Source organism: Aquarana catesbeiana, linkage group LG05 (genome assembly GCF_042186555.1).
Source record: "Aquarana catesbeiana isolate 2022-GZ linkage group LG05, ASM4218655v1, whole genome shotgun sequence".
Taxonomy (NCBI): Eukaryota; Metazoa; Chordata; class Amphibia; order Anura; family Ranidae; genus Aquarana; species Aquarana catesbeiana.
The window spans coordinates 249,265,077-249,279,774 of NC_133328.1; positions in this window are offsets into that span (position 1 = coordinate 249,265,077).

The window sequence follows — 14,698 nt, forward strand, 5'->3', positions numbered from 1 at the left end:
AAAAAATGAAACAATAGTCAGGCATTAATGGAATAAAGAGTTATAAATGAAGTTACAAATGTTGTGATGAGGTACAGATGTTTTGTTTTTTGTTTTTCCCAATAACTAATTGACGTTCGGATCGAAATGAGCACTTACTCTTCTCATGAGAAAAGTCCATGGATGTCTTTAATTAAAAGTTGAGCGTTTGTCATTGTTTTCATGGTTTTATGGTGGTTGTATTGTCATGTTGTTTTTGTGTGATAATGGCCAGATTTTTATTTTTTATTTTTTTTTATACATTTTTCTTAATTTATGGTTAATTATTTGTATGAGTATTTTATTTTTAACTTTTAGTTTTGTATTTTTTTTTTGGTATTTGTTTAGTCATCTATTTTATTTTTGTTTTGTTCAGGTGGAAAAATTATTATGTTTAGTCTACCTGAAAGGGGGATAAATGGCTATGCCCTCAATTAGCAGCTGAATAGATCGTCATGGGATATGTCCTCCAGGTGGATAAATTTTGTTTGTTTAAGACAAGAGCTGGTAGGAAGCCATTCTAGCCGCTGGAGTTTGTTTTTTTGTTATTTGTTTTTATGTTGATACAGATGGAAAAATTTCCAAAAGGTTTACGCTTTGTTCACCTGAAAGGGGAGTTAGTGCATAGATCTTAAGGTATAGATAAATGTATTATTTTTAGTGTTTAAATTGAGAATTTTTAAGAAACAACATTCACGTTAGTTTTGTTTTTTAATTTTTGATCATACCATGGGGATCCATTTTAGAGTGGGTTCAGCCTAAAGAAGTCATGGCTGTTTTGATAGTGTGGTCAGAGCTGCAGAAGCCAGGAATATTAGGTTCCTGGGTTCCAAGGAAGGAACTATAAGTAAACGTAGCAAGCTAGCAGATATCGTGGATACGTATTTGATTCTGCTCTTGTTTTTCACTTCCAGAGTCCTGGTGAAGCGGAGAGTTCTCTGGAACATGGATGACAGATGATCATCTGGTTGGCAGTTTGTGCCATACCACACCGCAAATTTGTTCTGATAAACATCAGGAGAGAAGGGACAAACAAAAAGATTCCGTTCAATACTTGCTTTTTTTTTTTTATGGACAATTTAGTGCTAATGCTGAATCTGAAAGACTGTGTCTATCAACAAGACTTGTGAAACATTTTTGCCTGAGTCAGAGTCTCTGCTGAGTCTCTGCATGCTGATGAATGCAAATGTGCTATTAATACATGTGCAATGGGTTGGAGGTTGGGGAAGGAATATAACACATTCAATCCGTCAGAACATGAGATGTAAAATATGTTTTTTTTTGTTGGAGGGAGGAATTGAAAGAAGGAAAGGTTTTTAATGTATGACATGTATTGACATAACGGAATTAATATGGTGCAGGTACCCAGGAGGCTGGATGGCACTTATGCATAATAAGGTGTCTGTTGGCCAGACTAGGGGGTGCTAGGTGATACATCAATGGGGTGAAAACTTCCTTGTGGGGGTGGTGTCTCAATCTTAGCAGTCCTGTAGAGAAGCTCTTGGTTACTGAACATGTGGGACACCAGAATTGGACATGGGGGAGACACACCTGGTTGATGTCTCACCTGAGAGGTTGAAACCCTGCACAGGTAATGCCAGTGAATACACACAGGAGCATGCTCCGTTAGATAAAGGGAACAAACGCTGGCTACCAGGGTACAGTATGCCTTCACCACATGGTGCTTCAACATCCCACAGTGGTTGATAAAAACCTATTACCTTGTATGTGCTGAATATACACTGAATCAAATGTGGTCATTGTACCAGTGACTTACTCCCAGTGATGTGCGGACACAGAATGAGGTTCATGCAGGATGCTTATTTCTGCGGAGTAACCCGAAAGAGGAAGGATGTATTCAGCACTATATTGAGGGAATAGGAGCTGGGATGGGTGTTGTTAATGGAGTGGACATTGGCCTCCTGAGGAACAAACTCGCAGCCATAGCTTCAGACAATAAGCAGGGCTTTGTTACTCAGAGAGATTGGTGGCATCCTAAATAACATTCAACAAAGTCACAAATACCCAATGTAAAGTGGCTCCAGATTTTCTCAACCATGTTGAGAGGTTGGTAGAGAGTGTGATGGTACAGGACAGAAATCTGTCATGGGCTCTGGCATGCATGCAGTGGCAGGCAGAATTATCAACTAGCATTAAGCTGATTGTACAGTCTCTGTATGAGGGGCAGTGGCCTGATGAGTTAGCATCACCGCTCAGTAAGAATTTGCCAAAACACGTCGCTTACACTAATCCAAAGTGGTGGGCGAATGCCTGGATGGGCTGTACTAGTTTGGATTGTGAAAGGTGTTATGCTGTATGATCCCATATACAGAAGTGCAGACTTGGTCTGTATATTTGGTGGCATCAATGGGCTTACTGACTGGGGATTTTATCTTGTTGCATTTGAGGCCAAATTACCCACATGTGATCAAAGAAGATGAAAGCTGGAGGCAGGTTGATACTTCCCTCTGTCGGAAGCATGACCATGACATCCTTTGTATGCCAGGTCAATACATGGTGGTGAACGAAAAAAGTTGGGAAGAAATTTCACTCTGGGTTCTGGATGGAGAGATTATTGCTGGGAAGGAAGCACCTGGGTATTATTTGGGACAAGTTTGTTTCTTTGTCCTAAAGGATACCGATGTAACGTTAGTCATGGAACTAGGGAAGTGAATCCCAACCAGGGTTCCTCAAGCGGTTGCTAGAGGTTCCTTCAGCATTGGGCCATTTCTGCCTCTCGGATAAGTTCCCACCGACACCATTGATCTTTTTAGCTATCTGTCAGGAGGTAATTCTTCCCAATGACCACAAGTGTAAAGACCATTCTTCCCACTGACCATCACACTAATATATCATGAGTTGTAGATTTCTAATTTTTAGCAGGGGTTCCCTGAGACTGGAGAACTATTTTAAGGGTTCCTCTGTGGTGAACAGGTTGAGAAAGGCTCAACTAGGGAGTTCCTTGAACCTGACAGTAGGTTGGTGTGCATGATATTCCTTGGGCATGGTCTCTGAAATCCAGGCACAGGGATGGAATTTTGTGGTTTGTTGAGGTTTCAGGTTCATATGTGTTAGACTCAATATTTATATAGAAGAGTCTCCCATTTATCTATTTGAGGGACAAAGTGACAGTAGGGTCTCTGCGTACAAGTTAGAGGCTTTGCTGCCAAGTCAGAGCCCTGCAATACCGCTGACATGCCAAAAGTGCAGTAGAAAAGGCCATTGAGAGCAAGCCTGCCTAATCCTGACCCGTATTGACAGTAAAGGGTTATAGGAGGTTGGGAGTGGGATGCATAATTGGATGGGATACATATATAATTATATATTATGGTAATGGGTTGATTTATGTTATGGTATAGTGTGACATATGTGTATTTTAGGTTAGTAATATGGGTGAGTAAGGCCCTCCTCGAGACTCTGTATCTGAAAGCTTGTTAATATGTTGCTCTGAGTGTGTGCTGGTGAGGGGTGAGTGAATGGACATCCCTTGCCTGTACTGCACCCCGTCCTGAAGATACCAGAAAGGAGAAGATACTGAAGATACAGAATGGTGACATGCTGTTGCTGAAGAATGATGGTGGTGTGTCACTCAGTGGCAAAGTGGCAAATGTTCGGAAGCACAACCCATTAACACCATTATGGATTGTTCCATAGGAGCTGTTTCTTAGGGGCCTGTTGGAAAACTTAACACATTAAGACAGTTATGAACTGTTCCAATAGCAGCTATGTCTGCAGAAGGGTGGTATGCGCTCTTTAGGCGCAAAGCAGCATATGTTGGATAGCAACAGGGTCTGGTGTCATATTTCTGGAGTTTCTCTGTCAATGTTACTGCGTTTATGGGTAACAGTGTTTTGGTATTATCCAGAGTTTGAATTGGATCTGTCATAAATCTGTTACATATTTGTTTCCTGTTCCCAAAGATCACCCAGGCTAATCCTTGCAATTCCATGGTTTTAAAAGGGTTTCTTTCTGATTGATACAACCAAGCATTTGCTTTCCTGGGGGCGGTCTGGAATGTCTTTTCAGCTCTTGGTTCTGGACAGAGAGCTAAAGAGCTAAAGATAATTGAGTTTGGTTTATTACTCAGTGCAGTGTTGGAACATTAGTACTAATAGAATTGTGTATTGTGTGGATTGTATAGTTGTGACATGTTAAAAAGTACACCTCTGCCAGTTATCATTCATGTGCCTATGATGTATCTATGATGTTCTTGTATTATATGTTCTGATTGTTGGTCTGTGTTTGTAATATCTTTCTCTAGTATTTCATGTTAGATTTCTTATTTCTTGGGAAATAAATAAGACTTTATTACTTATAAACCGTGTGTTTGGTTTCATAGCTAACCTTGTATTATTGTGATATCAACAGTAACATGTGGTCAGAGTTTTAATAGACTAACTATAGGGATTAGACAAATTAATACACTGATACAATAATATTTATTGTATCATTTTTACTTCAGGTACTAACGTGTGCTCACATGTAACAAGTTCATCCATCCTCCAGCCTAAAGGTTACTGGTCCCAATTGGCTGTAGATTCATGCAGAATCAGACTGGGATTAAACTTTGACTTGGTTGGTGGCTTCATTATCCTCACCCCAAGAATGGCCAAGAATGAGGATAATTGCCTTGGCATTTCTTTTTGCATCACTGCAAGTTTGACCAGGTACATCTCCATTGTAGCTCGCAGTGGACTACTTTATTTTCTGGCTTCAAACTCGTGACCGGGGTTCATAAACAAATCCTAACCTCAGTTTTGTGGGTGATTCCCCAGTGGTGCTGTGAGGAGCTGACTTGTGTTGTTGCAGAAAAGTAGTTATACCTTTGTTGAAGAGGAGTCCTTCATGCAGATGTACCTTTAGGTAATTTTTAAATGCCATGTTATAATGCTCCACTCCTCCATTGGCCTGTGGATGGTATTGTGATGTTAAGGTTTGCTTTATTCCCTTTGATTTAAGGGAAGTCTTAAAAATCAACACAGGGAACACTGTTCCGGTGAATAGATGTAAACAAGTCGAAAGTTAAAAAATTAACAATAATTTATTGCAGATTAGGACAATCAGATGCCATAAGGCAAAGTATCATAAGCCCTTGCAAGGAAATGGAAATGTGCCCATGAGGAACTCTGACTCACAGCTACCGTGATAACCTCTGCAGAGCCAGATGGGATGGATGGCTGCCTCGAACCCTAGAGCTCTTGGGGGTGGGCAGTGAGCCTGATGTGTGCTGGCTCTACTCCCGGAACTCAGAGTAGTGCGGGCTGCTGAGTCCACACACAGGCAAGCAGTGACAGAGCATCAGACAGACTGTGGCAAGTCACAAAAAAGCAGGACGGTGAAGAAGAGTGGGTGATCAGAGGAGATGCCGGATCTCAGTCAAAGATGGACTACATGTTTCGGGGATTAACCCCTTCATCAGATCACATGGTCTGAGCTGACAAAGAGGGGGATATAAATACAAGTACTAGTGGGTGGGGCAGCCATTAATTCCCACCCAAATTGCAATTAACCCATGAACTGGAGAAACTAGTTTCGCTCTGTGTAATGCGAATATCACCATGGGGTTGTGGGAGGAGCATTTCATTTGGAAAAACAATCCCTTCATCAGACATATCATCTATTATGGAAGGTACATCGATGATGTGCTCCTGATATGGGATTGGGATGAGAGATCTGTTCTTGTCCTTTGTTCCCCATTGCAACAGCAATGACCTGGGACTGAGTTTCACTCATGTGATCGACCCAGTTCGTTTTGGTCTTTTTGAACCTCAAACTGTTGCATGATGCTGGTTCCATCATCACCAGGAACCACTCCAAGCCGGTTGGTGGCAACTCTTATTTACATTACGATAGCTACCGCCATCCAGCATGGAAAAATAATATACCAAAAGGCCAGTTTCTCAGGCTGAAATGGAATTTTCAGGACTATACACTTCAAAGCCAAACATTGATTGACAAATTAAGGGAAAAGGGTATCCTAAGGACCTCTTCACAGAGGCCTTTGAGTCTTGTTTGGAGGATCGTCCCATTAATAGGACTAAGAGGACCCCCCACAGAACATGGCGTGAGATTCATCACAGGGTTCAATAACAACTTTAGTACAATTGCCAGTGTAATGAAGAAACACTGGCATATCCTTCAATCCGACCCTACTTTGGGTCCACATCTCCCTGATGCACCCCAAGTGGTATTCAGAAGGGTCTGTACATTAAAGAATATGGTGGCACCAAGTATTCCTAAAAAAACTATGTCTAGGATATCAATGAACATAAGAGATTACTTTGACAACCAGGTGGGCATTTTTCACTGTAGAAAAAGAGGCTGTTTCGCCTGCCAATCCATTCCGCATGGCCAGTCCTCAATATCACATAGCTTTCGGAATGTCTACTCTATCACACATTTCATTACATGTGCGACTCAATTTGTTATATATGTTCTGAAATGTCCCTGCAATCTACTCTACGTGGGACAAATGATACGTAATTTACGCACCAGAGTCAGTGAACATTGCAGGTTCATTAAAAAGGGAATAGATGAGCACAGTATCCCATGCCATTTCTCAATTTTTCATGAGAAGAACTACAAAGTTCTGACAGTCTTGGCTATTGAGCATATACCCAAGGGGTCCCTCATGGACAACAAAAGATTCATGTTGTTATGCAGGAGAGAAACCATGTGGATTTATAAGCTCAATTCGTTCTCTCCTCATGGCCTGAATGAGGAGCTGGATATCCACACTGTCATATAATGAGACCCTGTTCTATCCCCTTTTTGATTTTATTATTCTTCTTCTCTCTCTCTCTCTCTCTCTCTCTCTCTCTCTCTCTCTCTATATATATATATATCTATATATCTATATATATAGATATATAGAGAGAGAGAGAGAGAGAGATAGACATATTTTATGTAGTGTTTATTTACTCAAATAATTCTTGTCACAATTTGTTCTAAATACTCAATTGCTTGTTTTGTTGTTGCTGTTTTTGTGTTAGTCCTCCTTGTGGTCTAGCTTGGTAATATATATATATATATATATATATATATATATATATATATATATATACACACATACATACATACATACATACATATATACACGCATATGAATTTTTCTTTCTTTTTGTCTTTTTTTACTTTCTTTCTGTCTCAGTTTTTTTAATGAAATTTTATTTCATCATGTACTAGAATTTTGTATTTACTTTTGTATCCATTGTTGTATATGCCTTTTAATGTTTCTCCACTTCATGGATTAATTGCAATTTGGGTGGAAATGAATGGCTGCTCCACCCCCTAGTATTTATATTCCCCTCTTTGCCGGCTCAGATCATTTGACCTGACGAAGGGGTAATCCCTGAAAAATGTAGTCCGTCTTTGACTGACCTCCGGCATCGCCTCTCATCACCCACTCTTCTTCTTCACCTCCCTGTCACATGATCGACCACAGTCCCTCTAAACCTCTGTCACTGGCTTCCCGTGTGCAGACTCAGCAGCTGAGCACTTCCACCCTCCTGGTGTCCTTTCTGATCAGGACTGATCAGCCCCACACTGCTTCTCCGAGTTCCGGGAGTGGAGCCAGCACACATGGGGCTTACTGCCCAATTACAGGAGCTCTCGGTTCGAGGCAACCATCCATCCCATCTGGCTCTGTGGAGGTTATTATTGTAGCTGTGAATCACAGTGCCTCATGGGCACATTTTCCTGCCACGGCTTATGATACTTTGTCTTATGGCATCTGATTGTCCTAATCTGCAATAAATTATTGTTAATTTTTGAACTTTCAACTTGCTTCCATAAATTCACTGGAACAGCGCTCCCTGTGCTGATTTTTATGTTCTCCCATTCATAAGGTATTTTGGATACTTCTATGCACCTGACCTTCTTGCTGTTTTTAAGGAAAGTCTTAAACTCTTTTGAAATAAATTGTGGATGTATATTCGTTGTAATGATTTTTAGTGGTAGTCTCCACTTTGAGAACCACTCTTCCAAAGCAGTGGTGACAACTTTAGTGGTCAATATTTCAGCTATAGCCAACTCTGGCCATTTTGAGTACAAATCAAAAGCTACCATGATGTTTTGGTGTTACTGTATTTTCTCTACATACATCCAATGGGATTATATTTCATGGGGCTTTTGGAAAATATCTGACTTGTAATAAAGTAGCTGTTTTCTTCTGATTGTTGCCACTGAGCAAGCACAGTTCACTAAAGTTTCTATTTGGATGTCTATACCAGGCTACCACACTGTTTATATGCAAATTTGTTTTTTCCATACCACACCTAGATTGTAGCTAGAACTACTGCTCTTTGTCCTCTTAAAAGGCAACCACCTCGGTGGTGACAACTCAGTTTTTATTGGTAGTATGACTGAAGGTGTCCTGGTAAGGCAGATGGACACTCACCATGTAAGTAGGTCAGTTTGGTACTTGAATCACTGGATCATTCTGAAATGCGGTCACCAGATCCTGTGGTGTAACCATGAAGCCTGGTGAATTGGATATCTCAAGTGGCTGATCTTCTTGGTCTTCCTGTCTCTGGGTTGGAGACAACACGAGACAAAAATCTGCGACTTGATATAACTTTCCTGGTCTAGCGCGAATGTCAAAGTTGTACCGAAACAGTCTGTTCAACCATATATGTATATGAAGAGGGCAATGCCCAGACCCTGATGCTGACAGCAAGGACTTTAAGGCTTGGTGATCATTTCTCAGAGTAAACTTTCTATCATTCACATGCCCATATACAGGCCAGTGCCTCATGTTCTCCTGCAGAATATTTTTGCTCATCTGGGGAAAGAACTCAAGCAGCAAAAGTGACAGGATGGCCCTCTCCCTAGTGAATTTGTGTTGAAACTGCACCTAAAGCAACAGAAGCAGCATCACAATAGGCAAATATTGGCGCATCTAGTGAAAAATGGGCAAGTTTTGGCGCAGATACTATATGGTGTCTCAAGGCACCTACAGCCTTAAAGCAGGCTTTTGTGCAGTGCCATTCTACATCCTTTTTGAGTAAGGCATGCAAAAGTGTTATGATTTCAGCATAGTCAGCTACAATTGTGTAAAGTGATAAGAGTAGCACTAATCCCCAAACAAAAAACTTTACAATCTGAAATGGTGAATTCTACAAATTATAACATGTGTATATATGTGTTTAAACCAATTGTTCAACACTTACATGTGTACATTCATATGTACTAGGGAGGAGCCGAACACCCCCTGGTTCGGTTCGCACCAGAACATCCGAACATCCAAAAAAGTTTGTTTGAACACGCGAACACCATTAAAGTCTATGGGACACGAATGTGAAAAATCAAAAGTGCTAATTTTAAAGGTTGATATGAAAGTTTTTTCCCTAATAAGTGTTTGGGGACCCGGGTCCTGCCCCAGGGGACATGTATCAATGCAAAAAAAAGTATTCGGGAGCAGTGATTTTAAGAATGCTTAAAGTGAAACAATAAAAATGAAATAATCCCTTAAATATCGTGCCTGGGGGGTGTCTATAGCATTCCTGTAAAGTGGCGCAGTCTTCCCGTGTTTAGAACCACAGCAAGATGACATTTCTAAAGGAAAAAAAGTAATTTAAAACTGCTTGTGGATGTAGTGTATTGTCGGGTCCCGGCAATATACACCAAAATCATTGAGAAAAACAGCATGGGTCCCCCCAGCCCATTACAAGGCTCTTTGGGTCTGGTATGGATATTAAGGGGAACCCCGCACCCAAATAAAAAAAATGGCGTGGAGGGGCCCCCAGGCACTATATACTCTGAACAGAAGTATATATACTATATAGGCCTGCCCTAAATACTCTGCAGAAAATTGGGCCTTAGGTGTTGGTGGTGCCAGAACACTAACTCCTTACAGTTACACTTGTTGGGCTCAGGAACGGGCCCTGCTATGAAATATTATATCAAGAATTGTAATTACATGCCCCTGTTAAACAGGGACAGAAAAATTGGACCTTGGATGGTGGTGCCACAACACTGTAAACCCTCACAGTTACTCTTGGTGGGCACAGGAATGGACCCTGCTATGAAATATTATATCAAGAATTGTAATTACATGCCCCTGTTACACAGGGGCAGAAAAATTGGGCCTTAGGCAGTGGTGGTGGTGCCACAACACTGTAACCCCTCACAGTTACGCTTGTTGGGCACAGGAACGGGCCCTGTTGTGAAATATTATATCAAGAATTGTAATTACATGCCCCTGTTAAACAGGGGCAGAAAAATTGGGACTTAGGCAGTGGTGGTGGTGGGCCCACAACACTGTAACCCCTCACAGTTATGTTTGTTTGGCGCAGGAACGGGCCCTGCTGTGCAATATTTGCTCAAAAATTGTAATTACATGCCCCTGTTAAACAGGGGCAGAAAAATTGGGCCTTGTGGTGGTGGTGCGCTAAACCAAATATATTGTTGGAAGCTAGCATCATCAAGATTGAGGAGGAATAGGATAGTCACTCAGCACAGGCAGTCTTCAAGGGATCCTGCATCCATAGAAAAATCAATCAGTTACATCAGCATCAGATGCTTGATAGCTGCTGCTGATCCAAGACTGATTCATTTTTATGAATGTGAGCCTATCAATGGAGTCTGTGGACAGGCGCACTCTGTGATCCATTACAAACCCTCCAACAGCACTGAATGTGGGTTCAGAAAGAACGCTGGATGCAGGACATGCCAGAAGCTCAATTGCATATTGAGCAAGTTCTGGCCAGTAGTCCATCCTCAAGACCCAGTAACCCAGTGGATGGTCTGTTGGAAAGGTCTCCAAGTCTGCTCTTGCCCCAAGATATTCCTGCACCATGTACTGCAGACTAGGGATGGGCCAAACACCCCCCGGTTTGCACCAGAACCTGCGAATGGACCGAAAATTTGCATGAACTTTAGAACCCCATTGAAGTCTATGGGACTTGAACGTTCAAAATCAAAAGTGCTAATTTGCATGGTATTGTCCTAAAAAGGGTTTGGGGACCCGGGTCCTGCCCCAGGGGACATGTATTAATGCAAAAAAAGTTTTAAAAATGGCCGTTTTTTCGGGAGCAGTGATTTTAATGGTGCTTAAAGTGAAAAAACGTGAAATATTCCTTTAAATATTGTACCTGGGGGATGTCTATAGTATGCTTGTAAAGTGGCGCGTGTTTCCCGTGCTTAGAACAGTCCCTGCACAAAATGACATTTTTAAAGGAATAAAAGTCATTTAAAACTGCTTTAATGTAATGTCGGGTCCCGGCAATATGGATGAAAATCAGTAAGACAAACGGCATGGGTACCCCCCCAGCCCATTACCAGGCCCTTTGGGTCTTGTATGGATATTAAGGGGAACCCCGCACCCAAATTAAAAAAAGGAAAGGCGCGGGGCCCCCAGGCCCTATATACTCTGAACAGCAGTATACAGGTGGTGCAAACAAGACAGGGACTGTAGGTTTGTTAAGTAGAATCTTGAACTTTTGAACTGGTACATTTTTAAAGTGTAGCTCCAGCCAACAAATCTATTTTAATCACCTGACATCCGGCCGTAGCCGAATGACAGCTACAGCGCGGATCTTAATTCCCGGGAGGCTGTCATATGACAGCCTCCCCTTTCCTTGCTCCCCGTGCGCGCTCACGAGCGCGCATCGGGGAAATTCTGTGTTGGCCGTGTCCCTTGGACACAGCCAATCACAGATCACTGTAAATGGCCAATCACAGCGGCCATTAACAGCGCGATCGCCATGGCCAATGAGCGATGATCTCAAATGTAAACATTTGAGATCATCTCTCATTGCCAGCTCTCTCTCCTCACACAGAGACAGCATGTGAGGAGAGAGAGAAACTGTCAGTGATCTGTGAGTGTTACAAAAACGTTTTTACAGTGCCCCATCAGTACAGTGCCCATCAGTACAGTGCCCCATCAGTACAGTGCCCACCTGTGCCAATCGGTGCCCACCTGTGCCAATCAGTGCCCACCTGTGCCAATCGGTGCCCACCTATCTGCTCAGCGGTGATCAGTGTCCATCTGCACATCTGCACAATCAGTGCCCACCTGTGCCACCTCATCAGTGCCCACCTGTGCCACCTAATCAGTGCCCACCTGTGCCAATCAGTGCCCATCTGTGCCGCTTCATCTGTGCCGCCTCATCAGTGCCCACCTGTGCTGCCTCATCAGTGCACATCTGCACATCTGTTCCACCTCATCAGTGCACATCTGTTCCACCTCATCAGTGCACATCTGTTCCACCTCATCAGTGCCCCTCTGTGCCACCTCAGTGCCCATCTGTGCTCATCAGTGCCGCCTCATCAGTGCCGGCTTAGCAACCATGTCCAAAAGAAGCTTTTCCGCCGAGGAGGCGTACCAAATACTGTCCCAGGCCGACGAGAGCAACGGGGAGCTCTCTTTTTCGGATTCCCTTTCCGACTCCGATTCTGAGTCGGACATAAATTATGAGCCAGTCCTCAGTAGTGGAACACTGAGTGACTCAGAGGAGGAAGATATTCGGCCTGCCAAACGAAGGCTTTCTGGTGAGAAGGCAGTGGCATCTACCAGCACCGCAGAGCCATCCACCAGCACGGCAGTCCCATCCACCAGCACCGCAGTGCCATCCACCAGCATCGCAGTGCCTCAGCAAGGAAGGCCAAGGACCCATGCAAGCCTTCCCTATGCCTTGCAGAACCCCTTGTGGCTTCCTCCTAATTCAAGAGAAGCCAACATTCCCCCTTTCACTGCCCAGCCAGGAGTCCAGGTGGACACGGAGAATTTTTCCCCAATAATTTTTTTCTAATTTAATTTTTACCGAGGACATGCTATCAAATATTGTGGCCCAGTACAACCTTTATGCACAGCAATTTATTTTGAATAATCCAACGTCCTACTATGCCTGTCCCTATGAGTGGAGAGACCTAACGGTGGAGGAGTTGAAGGTTTTTTTAGGGCTCACATTTAATATGGGACTCACAAAAAAAAACACTTTGATGTCCTATTGGTCAACCCACCCCATCCACCACATGCCAGTATTCTCCAAGGTAATGCCCAGAAACAGATACCTCATGATAATGAGGTTTCTTCATTTCAATGACAATACCCAGTGCCCTCCCCGAAATGACCCAAACTATGACAGGCTTTTCAAAATTTGGCCACTTTTAAATTATTTTTCTGCAGTATTCCCCTAGCTGTTTACCCCGGACCAAAACATATGTGTGGATGTGTCCCTTGTTAAGTTTAGTGGCAGGCTTAAAATAAAACAATATATTCCCAGTAAAAGGGCCCCCTATGGGGTGAAGGTATACAAATTATGTGACCGAGTCACAGGTTACATATATGCCTTCAAAGTGTACAAAGGGAAGGACACCCAGCTGCAACCCCCTAATTGCCCAGACTACTTGGGATCAAGCGGGAAAATTGTTTGGGACCTCATATATCCCCTACTGGAGAAAGGCTACCACCTGTATGTAGACAACTTCTACACATCTCTGCCCCTGTTCCACAACCTTCACCGGAAGAAGACGCCTGCATGTGGTACCATAAAAAAGAACCGGAAGGGCTTTCCTCAAAGTCTGGTCAATAAGAAATTGAGAAAAGGAGAAACGGCAAGTCTACGAAACAACGAGATTTTGGCAGTGGAGTGGAGGGACAAAAGAGATGTCTACATGTTGTCTTCAATCCACAATGATACCTTCATGGAAATCCCCAGAAGAAATGGCCCCATAAAAAAACCTAAATGCATCTATGATTATAATTTGTTTATGGGGGGAGTCGACTTGAATGACCAGATGCTGGAACCTTACCTTGCCACAAGACGGACATACCATTGGTATAAAAAAGTCGCAATTTATTTTTTTCAATTGGCCATATACAATTCATATGTAATTTATCGTAACTCCACCCAAAACCCCAAACGCTTCCTTGGCTACCAGGAGGAAGTTTTCACTGCCCTTATATTCCCGAACGGCCCACCAGAAAATATCCGATCAGATGTTCTAAGTCGACTCTCCGAACGCCACTTTCCCGATAAAATCCCTCCCAAACCGACAGGCCAACGACGGCAAAAAAAATGTAAGGTGTGTACCAGAGCAGGATTCAGAAGAGACACATCTTTTTATTGTGCACAATGTCCTTCTGAACCAGGCCTCTGCGTAGGTGAATGTTTTCGCCGTTACCATACTTCAGTAAATTATTAGTAAACGTAAGCCTCCATTCCTGCAATTTACCCTCACACCCCTTATGCCACTGCCTGCTCTGTAACTGACCCTGGCTTGTTATTTGACCACGCTTCTGCCTAACAATTCTGTACATACCTCTGCCTGATCTGGAACTGACCCTGGACTGTTATTCGACCATGCTTCTGCCTAACGATTCTGTACATACATCTGCCTGATCTGGAACTGACCTTGGACTGTTTGACCATGATATTTGCCTGCCTCTTGGCAGTGCTGGTACAAGGCCATCTGGTGCCCAGGGCGAAGATGGCAAACTGCGCCCCCCCCCCCCCCCCAAGGTATAAAGAAAGAGTCAGTGTCCTTTCAAAACCAGAAAACACTTAAAACAATACAACAATACAATACTGTAGCTGCAGCCTCTGCCACCGCACCTCTGGACCCCTTTACATTACACAGCACCCTGCACCTCTGGACTCCTTTACATTACACAGCACCCTGCACCTCTGGACTCCTTTACATTACACAACTCCCTGCACCTCTGGACCCCTTACAT